Source organism: Apodemus sylvaticus, chromosome 1 (genome assembly GCF_947179515.1).
Source record: "Apodemus sylvaticus chromosome 1, mApoSyl1.1, whole genome shotgun sequence".
In the NCBI taxonomy this organism is placed as follows: domain Eukaryota; kingdom Metazoa; phylum Chordata; class Mammalia; order Rodentia; family Muridae; genus Apodemus; species Apodemus sylvaticus.
Window position 1 is genome coordinate 204,199,521 of NC_067472.1, and position 15,304 is coordinate 204,214,824.

Here is a 15,304-nt window from a genome sequence, read left to right on the forward strand (position 1 = left end):
ATTTTTATTTAAGTAGCTCAAATTTATATGGATAAGAGTAATGCCTTCTCAAAAATAGCAAACATTGATTATATGAATAATCAGTTAATCTAGCCAGTGTCATAATGGGAAGCACAATTATGAGAGGACGTCGTTTTCCTATAACTTGGACAGCAAACATACTTATTAATATAGCAGGGTATATGATTGCTAAATATATGTAGCTTCTTTTCTTATGATATTGGAAACATCTAGAGTAGAGTTCTATACAGGTATGCCTAAGGCCTTAGTAATAAGATGTAAGGGTGGAATTTCAGCCTCTTCGAAGTAGTTAATTGTGGCTAAATATAATTTCAGAATTGTCACTGACTAGTAACTCTTCGATATCTTCTACAATGGTAAATATCAACTATCAACTTGAGTGAATTTAAAATTACCGTAGAAATATATCTTTAGGTATATCTTTCAGTATGTTTTCAGGAAAGCTTATCTGGGGAGAGAAAACACACCCTGAATGTGGGTCCATGCTCTCAGGGGCTGTGATCCTTGACAGATTAAAAAGGAAAAAATAAGCTGAGCACTGCCCTTCATCCCTCTCTGATTCATGAGTAGATGTAACGTGGCTAGCTGACCCATACCTCCTAAACCAAGATGGGCTGTGTCAGTTCAAACTCTAAGCAAAATGAAACTCTCCTGCTGTGGTCTAAGCCACAGTTAGTGACAGACTCCTAGGCACTGGCACAGTATGGCAAGTAATATGGATTCTTGTCATAATGAACTAAACTGTACAGTGTGGAAACAGATGACAGAATGTTGAGTACTGATTATGTAGTCCCTTCCAGCACTGTACTGCAGCCTTGTGTATCTGACAGCATATGGCAAAAATGATGATTTTAGGTTATGAAAGACACTGTACCTCAGTTTACCCTCATGGTAGGAAAGGAAACATGTAGTTGAAAAGAATATGGGAATATGTCTGCCTGGGATGGTAGGGAAGAACTCTGCTGCAAGCCTCTAAGAATCAAGGCCTCCCAAGAAGCCCTGTAGTAAGCTTAGACTCTACAACTACAATCAAGCCTCAATATGAAGGCAGTCATGCAAACAAACTGCCATCACTTCCATCTTCTCCTCAATATCTCTATGCCTCAGAACACCTGACCTGCTCCTGGATGTCTAAACTGTGGACAAAAATCAACATTTATTGTTTAAATGTTCTAAGTGTCCCAGTAAGTTAATCCACTGCATTTTTAACAGGATCACCGCATGGGCATGATAGGACATACCTTTAATTCCAACACTTAGGCAGCTATGCCAAGAAGATCTGGAATTCAAGATGACTTGAAAATCATATCTTCAAACTCTAAGAGCAAAAAGGGAAAGATAATTAATTTCATTTATAGGGGAACACATATTACATTGCATAATAAACATTATATTTAAAATAACAACATGTGAAAGAAACTGTATTTATCTCCATAACAATCTTGACATCATTTCCATGTCATATAGAAAATGATCGATGTTTATAGAAAGTTGTAAGTGTGATGCAAGTAATATAGGTTTCTAATGTTGTCATAAATAGAACAGACATAAGTTACAGTAAAAAAAAAAACAACCTGTAAGCTCATTAATCTCATCATGCCAAATCAAATAGAATATTTTTTCTGTAGGAAAATGTATGCTAAAATATGGGACAGTATATTGTTTATACAATGGTATGCTATAGAGAAATAGTATGCAATATAAATCTTAAACAAATACATTTCACTCATTTACTTTAATTGAATTATTTTCAAAGAGAATACTCGAAGAATCCGAGGAAAAGATATGTGGATCTAAGAAAAAAACTTACAAGCACACATGAGAAGAAATAGCTGAATACATTATTTGAAGGTTGTCTATTGTTTTCCTTTTAGGACTTTGTAATCTCGAGATTCAATACAGAACTTTAAGAAAATGACTGAATTCAAAATAATGAATATTGTTCCTGAATATTGTTGTAAAACATACCAAGTACATATTGATGGGAATCACTACTACAAAACTGTGTGGAGACGAATGTGAAGGGTGCACTGTGATGGAAAGTGACTAAAACACAGCATAATTACTCTTTCTTGTAAATAATGTACTGGAGATGAACAGAGTTTTAGGCATATAAGCTGGCCTGTAATTCTCTCTCAGAGGCACAGACAGAAACTTAGGAGCAAGCAGCTAGCTGATCTGGACAATGCAGCAAGCTTAATTTATAAGACAAAGAGTCAAGGAAGAGAGTCTTGTCAACCTCAGCTTCCCTACACATTAGCAAGTGTACACATGTGTAGTGAGTGCCAACACATGTGCAGTGCATATGAGCATCCACACTATAAACTCATGTATATCCAAAACTTGTTAACTCAAGTAATGCTAAGTAAACGTAACATCAGAAATCAGATTACCTCACTACTATAACAGGCTCTTTAATAACAAAGAAAGAATTATGGACAACTTTGTGTTACTGCTGTTCATTACCATATATGCAGAGTTACTGTGGTAGTTTACAATCCTGTTTTCTGTATGGTTTCAGAAATCCAATGCCTATTACATTCTACCTGAACAAAATGTTGTATTTGTGGTATAAGGGGCACGTTTGCTGTGCTACAAATTCACAGACATTCAAACTTCCTTACACACAACCTTACTGATTACCTTAGAATCTGCCCTGTCACAGGTGTAGTTCCTCTTTGATACAGGGCAAAGCTTCCTGGATCAGTGCCTCAGCCTCTGGCCTTTTTACATTTTACAGAGCTCTGGAAAATAGCTCAAAGAAAGAACACAAGGCTCAGGTCAGTGTAGGGTTGTTCAATCTCAAAGGCTTCTTACTAATACATTTATTTTCATTGTTAAAGAATCTTATTCTTTTCATTTGTGAGGCCCTATTACAGTATCTGAGAATGTGTTCTCACAAATCCCCAGCATGAAGCAATCATTATGAGCACAATTTCTCACCTCAGCCTTGAGACTGGATATTATTGTCCCTGAAATTTTAGGAACTGCAAGTGTAAAGAACATGTGTTTGGGGGTCATGATTTCATTATGCGAGATGAATATAATATATGTAATGTCACCCTGTTTGACTCTGTTAGACAAAATATTAACCAGCATAATCCCAGACCCCAATCATGTGCAGATTATTTTAATTTCTGAGATAAAATTCTACTCACTCTATCACTCTTGATGTCTTCATCTCTCTTCTCTCTCTTTTCCTAGTTTTGAACACAGGCCTGAACTAGACGAGTCAGCACAACTTTGCATCTATGGTGTTCTAATTTTTTTCAGTTCTGCTGTGACACACATTTTTAAATAATGAGAAGCATTTTGCTCTGATTAAATGAAATACACAGAATTCATAGTACAACTCAGTTGGTAAATTACTGGGTTAACAGACACAAAGTTTTGATATTTGTCCTCAGCACTGCATAAAACTTGCTGGTGCTGAATCTTTGCAATCTCAGTATTCAGATCCAGTGAAAAGTAGAGCAGAAATCCTGTATCATCTTATATAACTTATTATGTCACCCTGTGCTACAGGGTTTCCTGCCCAAAAAAGCAAATGAACATATGGCAAGTCAAATATTAATGTTTATAAACAAATTATCCTGCCCATGAAGGCAAGTGAATTTGCTTCTTTTGAAGGATAAAAACCTCCATGACAGTTGTCTAGACAGGTAAACTACAGTGATAGGAAAGGAAATAAAATGTGCACCTGCTGAAACTCTGCAGACTACCATTTTGTTCTTTTTTTCTTTTTTTGGAACTATCTTTTATGGGGGATGGTTCATCAATCTTCCTTGGCGACTGCCTTCCTCATGGCTGCCAGGACATTGCCAGCTCCTCCCGCTTTCTCGAGGCCCAGATGTGCGCGCCCACCCTCTTCTTGATGAACTAGAGTGCGCAGGTGTCTGTGGACACTGAGCGACTCCAGGGCGCGCTGCTCTTGGGGAGCGAAGCCCTGCACCTCCTGGATCGCATCCCTCACGAACTTGGTGCGCTTGGTGAGGCGTCCCAAGGCCGGCTGTGTCTTGGTTCCCTGATGTTCTTCTTCACCTTGTGGCTTTGTTGAGGCCATGGCCATGGGGTAGCGCAGGACCATGGCTGCTGCTCGCCTACCACAGCCAGGACAGGAAGCCCAGTTTGTTATTTCAAGCTTATTCTCTAACCTACTTTCCTGGAAGTTGCTAGTTCCTTCTACTCGATTATCCAGGCTCCATCGTTTACCTTTATCATATATTGTGCACTTCATGGTTTGTGGAGGACTAGGTTTATTTCATTATTTTCTATAAATAATATAGCATAGACAACAATAGAAAAAATAAACAGGTTTTCTATTTATTAGTCTATTGCAAATAGACATTATACTTCTTTGTCTCTAATCTTGATACACATGTGTGTTTAATCCAGAGAACATTTTTATGAAGTGCAACAACATATTGCCTAAATAGGCTAATTGCTAAAACAACATCACAGTCACTGGTGGTCACCATATCACTTCTAAATCAATTTTGTTTCTAGGGCAATGAAGGGAAAACAATATTAAATTGTATTTCATTTAGGTTCATCTTAAACTTTGCACTAGATAAATATGACTGTCATTTAATTGGCTATACTTTACATTAATTTATATGTGTGGACATTATAGTTTGCAATTAATATTATGAAATTGAAATCATAAACTTTTTTGTTTTTGTATGCAAACCAATAAAGTTTCATATGATTCAAAGGAAAAAAGTTACATTATATGTATTCATTTAAATAAGTAAAAAGTCTGTTATATAAAACAAAAGTAGTGAACATTTACATTTTTATTACTAAAACTACTAAAAATCTCAAGAAACATTTTAAAAAATCTATTCATGTGTCTTTGTGCTGAACTAAAATAATTTTTATAGATTTATTTCCCCTCTTGATTTAAGCATCTTTGATAAAATTATTTGAAATCAGTAAACTCATTTTTCCAGTTTTCACTTTTTGAATTCATAATTTCTAATAGTGTCTTGAGGGTATTATAAGAGAATCACATTAATTGGAAAGTGTTTAACAGTTCTTTACTTTGATAGAGTAGAGTAAGGAAGGAGTTTATGTTATTGTGGAAACCACTAAGCTAAGACATTCTCTCTCCTGGATGTTACCCTCACTATATACCTCCTATGAAGAATATTATGGACTTACAGTGAAAGAAAATATTTTGTCATCTCAGTAACAGAGCCTTGTAAATCTTGGTCTACTTTGATGAGACACTTACAACTTGAAAAGGAACTATGGAATTGATGTTTAAGCTTATAAACATTGAGGAATAAATGGACCTATAAACTAGATTTCAAACCTGCTGTATAGTGTATTGGGGGGCATCAGTAACCTTAAGATTTTATATAAAAAGCAAACATACAGTTTTATTATATGCAGAACATGTTTCACCAGGCTTGATTTAATAATATTTTGTTCCTCTTTTTATTGATATTTTCTTTATTTACATTTCTACTGTTTTCCCCTTTCCATGTCTCCTCTATAAAAATTGGGTACAGAGCTAAACAAAATATTCTCAACTGAAGAATACTGAATTGCGGAGAAGCACCTAGAGAGATGTTCAACATCCTTAATCATCAGCGAAATGAAAATCTAAACAACCCTGGGATTCAACCTCACACCAGTCTGAATGGGTAAGATCTAAAACTCAGGTGACAGCAGATTCTGGTAAGGATGTTGAGAAAGAGGAACACTCCTCCATTGTTGGTGGGATTGCAATCTGGTAAAACCACTCTAGAATTCAGTTTGGCAGTTCCTCAGAAAATTGAACATAGCACTACCTGAGGACCCAGATATACTACTCCTGGGCATATACCTAGAAGATGCTCCAACATGTAATAAGGACACATGCTCCACTAGGTTCATAGCAGCCGAATACACAATAGCCAGAAGCAACAAAGAACCCAGATGTCCCTCAACAGAGGAATGGAAACAGAAAACATTGTACAATTACACAATGGAGTACTACTCAGCTATTAAAAGCAATAGATTCATGAAATTGTTAGCAAATGGATGGAACTAGAAAATGTCTTCCTGAGAGAGGTAACGCAATCACAAGAGAACACACATGGTATGTACTCCCTGATCAGTGGATATTAGCCCAGAATCTTGGAATACCTAAGATACAATTCACAGACAGTGTGAAGCTCAAGAGGAAGGAACACCAAAGTGTGGATAGTTTGATCCTCTTAGAAGGAGGATCAAAATGCCCATGGGGGGAGATTCAGAGACAAATTGTGGAGCAGAGACTAAGGGAAAAGCCATTCAGAGTCTGCCATACCTGGAGCCCATCCCACATACAGTTACTAAACCCAGACACTATTGTGGATGCCAACAAATGCTTGCTGACAGGAGTCTGATACAGCTGTCCCCTGAGAGGCTCTGCTAGTGCCTGACAAATACAGAAGTGGATGCTAACCGCCAACCAATGGACTGAGCACAGGGACCCTAATGGAGGATCTAGAGAAAGAACCCAAGAAGCTATAGGTGTTTGCAGCCTCAGAGGAGGAACAATATGAACCACCCAGTAACCCCAGAACTCTCAGAGACCAAACCACCATCAATCGAATACACATGGCGGGACCCATGGCTCCAGTACCATATGTAGCAGAGGACGGCCTTGTTGGACACCAGTGAAAGGAGAGGCTCTTGGTCCTGTGAAGTCTGGATGCTCCAGTGTAGGGGAATGGCAGGACAGGGAAGCGGGTGTTGAGGGGTTGGGGAGCAAGAGGAGAGAAGATAGGATAGGGAGTTTTGGAGGGGAAAACTAGGAAAGAGGATAACATTGTGATGTAAATAAAATAACTGAAAACAATTAAGGAAAAAAGGTAAAAAAAATCAATTGTATGAAAGAGACAAGAAGAGTTGTCAATACATAAACTGAACAATTCAGGAGGCTGTGTAAAAGAGAACTATGTAGAAAGTGAACCCAGAAGACTCAGTTACACACTCCCTCCCCATGAGAAATCCAGCAGAAAGCAGGGGACAAGGACCTGGGATCATTGAATAGGTATATAATCATGGGTATATAGGAGAAATCATGTCATTTGCCACAAAGTGAGTGGAAAATAACTTAATGTGATTTTGTGCAATCATATAAAATTTTCTGATGAGTCATATAAAAATAAAAGGACAACTTTCTGAGTGTGCAGTTCCTCTGAACTAAAGAGTGTAAAAGAGCCTGAGATTCCACTAACTTCATAATTCTTCCCTTTTATTTTTCAGTGCTGCACATTTCTAGTTACTATGTTTTTCCCCAAATTACTTTAACTTTCAGGGTATTTTGAGCTTCAATTGGAATTTTACATTTTCACCCCTAGATCTGTGAAAAATATCAGTAGACTGCTGATGATCAGTGGAGATATAGACTGGAGATGCATATGGTGGTTATTGAAGAAACTAGCAATAAAGATGAAATCTGTTCCAGGTATACAACTTCTCAGTATAGATGATACTGAAAGGACTTTAAGTCAGCAATACACAAATATACTTACACATATGTGTTTATTGATGTCATGTTTCAAGGAGTCATGTAGAAGTTTGAGCATAGCTGACCATCATATGAAGAAAACTGAAATAAAATATGCACATGTTAAATAATCTTATTAGAATATCTCAGTTAACCTTGAGTGATATCTTGGCCTCACCTGAGAAGAGTGTAGCAACTATGGATCACCAAGATGAAATGGTCTTTAGCCACGTCTGTGAGGGGTTGTAAATTGATAGGGGAGGACCCATGCAACTGTGGACATTGCCCACCATTCCCTGGAAGGAGGTCCTGGGCAACTAAGCATGAGCTTGGGAGTCAGCCAGCAAAAACAGTGCTCATTGCTGCAGAAGATTCTGTTCATCATGGCTGGGAGTAGAGTATGCTGGAGCACAGCATTTTAGCCTTGCAGAAAGGCAACAAAGAAGAAGGGGTGCACTCCTCTGGTGGCCATCTCCTTTGCTACTGTGTATTCAACCTCAGCTTCCAGGTCAAAGGACACACACTTCCCACATTCAGAGTGGAACACCTGCCATTTGATAATCCCACCTGGAAAATATCTAACACAACCAGAAATATGCTTCTATGATTTCCTAGATGATTTCAGTCAACTTGAAAGTGTATAAACCATCAAAACATTTAACAGTCTATTTATTATTATATACATTTCTTCCACTTTGTTTGTAAAGAGAGTACTCAGAGAATTTAATCATCCCAGGAAGAAATTCCCATTAGCTGCAATTCCTGGCCCAAAGGCAAAGTAATTCCACAATAATACTTGAACATATATGTTAATTGCTGCAATGCTTCAATGAGACAAGAAATAGAATGAGTTGAGCTGACAATTATCTGAAGAACATGAAATGTTCCAATATACATAAAATAAAATGTGCCAATCTACTAACAGAATTTATTTAAAATATTTCAGTTACACTTTAATTATTGCTTGGTACACCTTAGAGTATCAAAAGTGCAAAATTAGAATTTCTGGTACTCATACTTCAATATTCATTTTTTAAAAAATATTTTAAATGAAAATTATCAATTATAAATATTAGTGAGATACAATATCATGAGTAAATAAATTTACACACTATTTCCTAAATAATATCAATTTCCTAGCTTCTTGTTTATCTTGTGACAGGTGGGAACCTAGTGATACCTAGGCACTCAGACCAAGGGAGTCTAGGGAAGAAAGGATCTTTCTCTACTGGAACAACAAATATGGTAAGTCTCAATGCAGTTTCAAATGAAGGTAATTTACATGGAATTATGAGAGACAAATTTAAAATGTAAATGTTATTTTTGTGTTTATACTAATGATCCTCAAATGTTTTCACCCAAGTGGTCATATATCACTTTTTCTTTTTATTGCCACTGGTATTAGATAACACAGGTCAATGCCCTTATCAGTTAGTCTTTAGCCTGCATTGCACTCTGTGCTCAAACACTGACCCAAGAAAGTCATGTACAATGCTGAGGTCCAAGGTGCTCAGATTACTCAAAGGTTTTATTGCCTACTGAGGAATTTCAGGATTAGGTTCTGAACTTTTTTGTTTGTTTTTTGTTTATTTTTTATTAGATATTTCCTTTATTTATATTTCAAATGGTATTCCCTTTCCTTGTTTCCCCTCCAAAAACACCCTATCCCATTTCCCCTCCCCGTTTACCAACAATCACCCACACACTTTCCTGACCTGGCATTCCCCTACACTGGGGCATTGAGCCTTCATAGCAGCAATGGCCTCTCCTCTCCTTGATGTCTGAAATGGCCATCCTCTGCTACATAAGTAGCTGGAGCCATGGGTTCTCTTTGTTTGGTGTTTTAGTCTTTGGGAGCTCTGGGGATACTTGTTGGTACTTGTTCCTCTTGTGGAGCTGAAAATCTCTTCAGCTCCTTGGGTCCTTTCTCCAACTGCTCCTTTGAGGAACCTATGCTCGGTCTATTGCTTGGTTGTAAGCCATCGTGTGTTGATCCACCTTTCAAGAAGGATCAATGTACCCACACTTTGGTATTACTTCTTCTTGAGCTTCATGTGGTCTGTGAGTTGTATATTGGGTATTGGGAGCTTTTGGGCTAATATCCACTTATCAGCAAGTGATTACTGTGTGTTTTCTTTTGTGATTGCTTTACCTCACTCAGGGTGATATTTTCTAGTTCCAACCATTTGCCTAAGAATTTCATGAATTTTTGTATGCACTCACTAATAAGTGGATATTAACCTAGAAAACTGGAATACCCAAAACATAATCCACACATCAAAAGAGGTACAAGAAGAAAGGAGGAGTGGCCCCTGGTTCTGGAAAGACTCAGTGAAACAGTATTCATCAAAACCAGAACGGGGAAGTGGGAAGGGGTGGGCGGGAGGACAGGGGAAGAGAAGGGGGCTTACGGGACTTTTGGGGAGTGGGGGGGGCTAGAAAAGGGAAATCATTTGATATGTAAATAAATTATATCGAATAAAAAATTAAAAAAAAAGAATTTCATGAATTCATTGTTTTTAATAGCTGAGCAGTACTCCATTAAATGTACCACATTTTCCGTATCCATTCCTCTGAACTTCTTAGAGAGCAGAAACTGAGTTTTCCTTCCTCATGGTCATGAAAATGCATTACCCTCCTATGTGTAAAAAATCCACTCATAGCTATGCGAAGTTTTTTGTTTCTCATTTCAATAAATAGGCTATTTGTAAGACAGCTCCTAAAGTTGAACATTCCCTAAAAACTCTTGTGCATTACATTTTTAATGGGGAGAGACATCCCAATCCCAAGCCTACCACTTGATTACCATTATAAGGAAATCCCATGGTGGGATTATTTACCAAATTCATAAAACTCAATCACCACATGTGAGGTTCTATTCACTCTAATTTCTTTAGCAAAAGAGATCTGTGAATCCAATACAAACATGCAGCAATACAGATGCACAGACCTGTGTGTGTGTGTGTGTGTGTTTGTGTTTGTGTGTGTGTCTGTTTATGTGCATGCATGTGCACGTGTGCTAGAGATCTGGAATTGCAGCAGGCCCGACCAATGATTTTGATCTTTCCTGTCTTTCTTTTTCTGTCTTAGAACATCCTCAGACACCATGATGTCACTCTACCTCCACAAGAGAGATTCCAAATCTTAAGTGCGCTAGAGCAGAGCAATGAAATCAACAACGATTCTTTGTTGGCTTCTTCCATGAGCCTGAGGAAAAACGTCTTCTAAATGGCAGCCGAACTGGAAAAATGTGGACAAGGAGAAGCCGCCTTTGTGCTCTCTCACAAATTCCTCACATGAGAACCTGCGGTTTCTACTCCTTTCCTGGAACTCTTCCCTTGTTCAACCTGCTGTTCTATTAAGGGTTCTCTACTTGGCTGACAGCTATGGAACTTGAGGCTGCCATCTCTTTATCAGATTTCTGGCAGCTCACACACAGGCTTTTTCTTGCAATTCAAAGACATGAGGAGCAAAGGTGGTGGTATCATGAATAAGGAATATTATTGGTAGTAGACTTAGTTCTTGAACCTGTGCACACATGATCCAGATCATAGTGGAAGAAAAAGGGGACCAGAAAACAGGGTGTATCTGACCTGGTAGGTGTTTTGATTTCCAAATCTCCTCTCAAGAAGTCACTGGCTTGTCTCTGATGGGTAGCCAAGCTCAGTGAATTCCATGGGAGAGAAGTAAGGCTTCCTAGAGCTCCACAGTTACCAGAGGATTGTGGACTACTTGGGGTCAGTGTGGTTAAGCATAGTTAGGCTTTTTTCAAAATGGTCATCATATTGGGTAGTCAGAATAAAAAGTAGAAAGCAGAGCTGTCACCAGGAAATAACTATTACAGCCTCAATGACAAGTGTGCTTTACCTATAGTAAGGGGATGGTAGAAAAGTCTCACCAACCATAAGAGGCCCTGAATGGTGAAACAGAATATAAGGAGATAGATACACGTGACTCTGAGGAGCTCAGACACTGGGGAGGGGTTTTATGGATATGATTTCATTGACCTTCTGAAGCCTGTGTGATGAGCAGATATAACACTTCCTGTCTACAAAGATAAAGCTCAGGTTTACAGATGAGCTCAGGTTCCACAGTTTGCATTATCCTTGTTTTATACCTCCTAGAACAAAGTTTCTTTTGGGTTTCCACTGGTGCTTTCCAGCAAAATAAAGGCATTCTCTTGAGATCATAGTAAATCTCCCATTATTTCTTTTCTTTTCCAAAAAATAAATCACTCTTACTAAGGAGTCATATAAATTCCCAGACATCAGGTTTCCGAGTCTGAGTTTATCCTCTTCTTAAGCAGAGTTTCTGGCAGGGTTGTGAATCTGTTTTGAATCTTGGACAGACCTGAGGGTTGAAGCAGTTCATCAGCATCTTTCGGTGTAGCATCTGACTAGGTGCCAACAGCACAGCACTTCCAGGAACTAATCACCCTCGGTATCTAGTGTTATTACCTAATGACATCTGATGAGGTTGTGCACTCCTGGTAAGCAATATACAAACCTTCTATGTGGACAAAGATTCATATTGTGATTGGGAATGGAAGATTGTGAACACTGTATTTTCTAGTTTCAAATTTATGAGGACAACCAGTTTCCTCAAATTTCTGTGGATCCATCTGGTTCCTCTTGAGTGCTGAGGTGAGAGTGGCACTAGACCACTTTAGCAATGCCCATTGACAGTTGAATGTTTGCTGAATGTGCCATTTTAATGGAAGACTGTGGATATTCTCTTTCCAGGCCAAGGTATGGAAATGGATGTGGGATGTCAGCGTGTGCCTTTTTAAATATGAGAAACATGTGAAACCAAGTATACAGAGGCCAGATTTCCTTAGGTCCTCATTTAGACATATAATTTTCTTTGCACAGCTTTCTCTCTGCTCTATTCTGTTAAGACTCTGTCGAAAAAAATCCCCTCAGAAAAAAAGTACTAAGAGATTTTAGAGAATTTTAGAAGATCAAATATCTTCAAGGTACGTTTTCATTCTCAATGTGGGGGACCAAAAATCTACAGAGTAGTACAAGGCTACTCACAGAAAAGCCACAGATGAAGATACTAGATTGAATGAAGGAAATATTCCTTCAGGATTTCAGTACAGAGGACAGGGTGGCAGGGAATGGGGTTCAAGTCATGCCTGAGATACTGATGCCCCTGCCAACTTATTTTCTTTGTCTTTTTGCTGACATTAGAACTGTTCTAATTATCCATTTTGGTTTGGTATTGCAGAGGACAAAACAAGTTTTTAAGAGAGATGAGGAGCTGAAAAAGGAATTACAAAAGGAACACTTGGAAGAATATCTAAGCTACTTGGCAAAGAAAGTCAGTATGAGAAGCATAGAGACAGCAGAAGTCTGTGTCACCTACTCAGTCTGTTTCCAGGACTCTCTTGTGCTGTCTCAGTGGAGTGTGTTATTTAATAAAAGTGCTCCACATGCAATGTGCATATGAAGCAAACACACAAATACACACACACACACACACACACACACACACAATGGAGTGGCATACTGAGAAGACTTAGACCTAGCTTACTGAAAACAGGAAATGAGTAAAGTAGAATAATGGATTTTCAACACACCAGGGATACAGGCCCTACACTGAGATGTCAGACTTTAACAGAACTACATTTGGTTAATATCTGGGCTGACAAGAATTTGCTTCCAAGGTTTGAAGCAGTGGCCTAAATGATTTTCCCTTCCTACAGAAGAAGAATAAAGAGGAACTTGCGTGCTCGCTTCGGCAGCACATATACTAAAATTGGAACGATACAGAGAAGATTAGCATGGCCCCTGCGCAAGGATGATATGCAAATTCGTGAAGCGTTCCATATTTTTAGGATAATAGGAGGACAACACCAATACAAGGAGGGAAACTTCACCCTGAAAAAAGCAAGATAGTAACCTTTCATCAAACCCAAAAGAAGTTAAGCAATCAAATTTAAAAAATAACGTCAAAAATGATAGGAAGTAACAATCACTATTCCTTAATATCTCTTAACATCAATGGACTCAATGCCCCAATAAAAAGACACAGACTAACTGACTGGATACGTAAACAGGACCCTACATTTTGCTGTTTACAGGAAACACACCTCAGGGTCAAAGACAAACACTACCTTAGAGTAAAAGGCTGGAAGACAATTTTACAAGCAAATGGTCTCAGGAAACAAGCTGGAGTAGCCATTTTAATATCAGATAAAATTGACTTTCAACCCAAAGTCATCAAAAGAGACTCTGAGGGACACTTCTTGCTGGTCAAAGGAAAAATGCAACAAGAAGAACTCTCAATCCTGAACATCTATGCTCCAAATGCAAGGGCACCCTCTTTCATAAAAGAAACTTTATTAAAACTCAAAGCACACATTGCACCTAACACAATAATTGTGGGTGACTTCAACACTGCACTTTCCTCAATGGACCGATCAGGAAAACAGAAACTAAACAAGGACACAATGAAACTAATTGAAGCTTTGGACCAATTAGATTTAACTGATATATATAGAACATTCTATCCTAAAACAAAAGAATATACCTTTTTTTCAGCACCTCATGGTACCTTCTCCAAAATCGACCATATAATTGGTCACAAGACAGACCTCAACAAATATAAGAAGATAGAACTAATCCCATGCCTCCTATCTGATCACTATGGAATAAAAGTGGTCTTCAATAGCAACAGAAACAACAGAAAACCCACATACACGTGGAAATTGAACAATACTCTACTCAATGATACCTTGGTCAAGGAAGAAATAAAGAAAGAAATTAAAGACTTTTTAGAACACAATGAAAATGAAAACACAACATACCCAAATCTATGGGACACAATGAAAGCAGTGCTAAGAGGAAAACACATAGCCCTGAGTGCCTCCAAAAAGAAAATGGAGAGAGCATACATTACCAACTTAATGACACACCTGAAAGCCCTAGAACAAAAAGAAGCTATTTCACCCAGGAGGAGTAGAAGGCAGGAAATCATCAAACTCAGGGCCGAAATCAATCAAGTAGAAACAAAGAGAACCATACAAAAAATCAACAAAACCAGGAGCTGGTTCTTTGAGAAAATCAACAAGATAGATAAACCCTTAGCCAGACTGACCAAAGGGCACAGAGAAAGTATCCAAATTAACAAACTTAGAAATGAAAAGGGAGACATAACAACGGAAACTGAGGAAATCCAAAAAATCATCAGATCCTACTACAAGAGCCTGTACTCAACACAACTGGAGAATCTGGAGGAAATGGACAATTTCCTTGACAGATACCAAATACCAAAATTAAATCAGGACCAACTAGACCATCTGAACAGTCCCATAAAGCCTAAAGAAATAGAAGGAGTCATAGAAAGTCTTCCAACCAAAAAAAGCACAGGACCAGATGGTTTCAGTGCAGAATTCTACCAGACCTTCAAAGAAGAGTTAACACCAATACTCTTCAAACTATTCCACAAAATAGAAACAGAAGGAACACTACCCAATTCCTTCTACGAAGCCACAATTACGCTGATACCAAAGCCACACAAAGATCCAACAAAGAAAGAGAACTTCAGACCAATTTCCCTTATGAACATCGATGCAAAAATACTCAATAAAATTCTTGCCAACCGAATCCAAGAACACATCAAAACGATCATCCACCATGATCAAGTAGGCTTTATCCCGGGAATGCAGGGTTGGTTCAATATACGGAAATCCATCAATACAATCCACTACATAAACAAACTCAAAGAACAAAATCACATGGTCATTTCATTGGATGCTGAAAAAGCATTTGACAAAATTCAGCATCCTTTCAT

At 38.2% G+C, this 15,304-nt stretch overlaps 1 non-coding gene and 1 pseudogene across 1 annotated transcript; one reads left to right on the forward strand and one right to left on the reverse strand.

The window, feature by feature from the left end:
• Nucleotides 1–3,796: 3,796 nt before the first annotated feature.
• LOC127676252 (60S ribosomal protein L36-like) lies at nt 3,797–4,108 on the reverse strand (annotated as a pseudogene).
• A 9,129-nt stretch (nt 4,109–13,237) lies between these two features.
• Nucleotides 13,238–13,344, forward strand: LOC127676428 (U6 spliceosomal RNA). The gene has a single exon (XR_007975906.1). It is a non-coding gene; the product is annotated as a U6 spliceosomal RNA (small nuclear RNA).
• Nucleotides 13,345–15,304: the final 1,960 nt, after the last annotated feature.